A 2,156-nucleotide genomic window follows, 5' to 3' on the forward strand; every position below is an offset into this window, starting at 1 on the left:
TCGCCTGCTCGATATAATAGCTAATGTATGACGGTGGTCCACTGTGAAAAGCAAAATGTCAGTGAAGAAGGGGGTGGAACGAGAGGCTGTGGTCGCTCTGCTCCGAGCTGGCAGAGAGTAGATGAGAGAAGAAGAAGAAGAAGAAGAAGCACAGGAGGGATACGTACACACAGAGAAGGAAATGTAGGAGAAGGGAGACGAAAGAGAGACAGACACGTTGAACGAGATCCATGACAGGGGATGGAGAAGAAGAGGAACGGGGAGGTTGGTAAGAGGACGAGAACCGGGACGAGCGTCCCAACGTTACCACCCTTTTCACCCTTTACCTATACGCTGGCAGCCGGTAATGGAATTGCAAATCCGACGACGTTACATGCCTCTTGGCAACTTGTGATTTCGCGCCCGGTTCTACGCCAGCACACGCCCCTCCACCGTTCGCGTCTCGCCCTCTTCCCCATACCCCTGTCTTTCTCGTTCTAGCATCTAGACAGGCTGACTGGTTCACTCTAGCCACTCGTCGCGACGCCTCCTCTGTACGATCCCTTCGAACAAATCACAAGGACTCCGAATGTGTAACTACTCCACAGACGCCTAATTTCTCTCACGTGGATGTGACGCGATGACGAAGGATCGTGGAAAAGCTTTCGAAACGCTCACCCACCCCTTTGTGTGCCCGGTCTCCGAGGGGGAGGGAAACGTTCTTGCTGGCTTGGAGAGTGGTCTTTAGTGATGGACCATTCTCTCTCCTCCATGGTGGGCAAACTTGCCGAGAATCTCAGGAATTGGCCAGGGTTACACGGGTGCCAGAGCTGAACTGCCACCTAGGTGTCAACAAAGTTTCACAGCCGCTTTCACATTCGCCAGGCCTTGGTCGGTTTAGCAGGTTATCCCTGCCGCCCTTTACCCCTCTGATCGTTTCCTGTTACTCCCTTCGCTAATTTGAACGGCTGTTGTCGAAACTTCTCATTGATCTTGACACGCTGTTCACTGGTGCAGCACGGTCTGGCTCCTTAACCTTTGCGGTATGATCCTCGACATCGGCTGTCGACAGTCGAATGTGCTTCTGCTTCTTTCCACGCAGATTTTACATAGACAGTTTTTTGACACGTTTGTTATCACGATTCTGTCGAAGCGCCGCTCTCTAGCCTTCAAATTGTTTTCGTTTACATTCTCAACACTAGGTTTACGGACATTTCTTGTGTACCTATCTCTACGGACACGCGTCAAATTGGCGAGTGAACTTACTCTTGTGGTTTCTTTGTAAATTTTTCTGCTCACTATGTCATGCTAATCCCTATTGATTTATATTTTCGAATGGTTACACCGCTTTTGCAGCTATCTCTTCTGATAAACTGGCTACCGCTAGTAGGAGCAGATCAAAGTTGAGGTCCCTTCAACACTTCCTGGGTGACAACATCTTGTTTTAAGAGGTCCCATCTCAATTACGCAAAACTACATGCGTCAAATTGACGAGTGAACGAAACAGCATATTTTCTTTAAAAAACAACATATTATACTCTGTTAACTTGTGAATGAAACTATGTGATATTGTACATTTATATAAAATTTATAATAAGCATTAGTGGTAGAGGAGAGAAATGTAAACGATTTCTGTAATTTTTCTTGTAAAATTCGACGCGTCCCGTAAACCTAGTGTCAATATTTACATCTTTCCAAGCTTGTTTACGCTTATGCACACGCAATACGCAGACTGGGCCATTTTTTGTGATGTATTACACAGAGATTTGGCGTGTCACACAGACGTTACGCTGGTAATGAACATGTTAAAAGGTTAAACTACGCTTAATTTTTGAAAAAGTCGAATTTTCTTCTTCTTTTGCTGGAATTATTAGTTTGTAGTTAGTTAGAAAAATACAATTCAAATTGTTTCAATGAAAAATTTTCATGGTTTTGTACTATCAGCACTAGAAGCACAGTGTCAAAACGATCCATTAGCAACTTTCCAAGAACAATGAATGTTCGATACCGGTTAGTATTATCGTTCGTAACTTTCCGGCTCTGTTTTCTGCATTGTATTATACAATTCTATTCGTATCGATATCAATCTGCTATATCAATCACATTTCAATCATCGCTAATTGTAGGTCATCCCGACGCAACCGATCGGTTTTCTTTACAATTCAACATCTACGAAT

The sequence above is a fragment of the Habropoda laboriosa genome, unplaced genomic scaffold (genome assembly GCF_001263275.1).
Source record: "Habropoda laboriosa isolate 0110345459 unplaced genomic scaffold, ASM126327v1 scaffold9, whole genome shotgun sequence".
NCBI lineage: Eukaryota > Metazoa > Arthropoda > Insecta > Hymenoptera > Apidae > Habropoda > Habropoda laboriosa.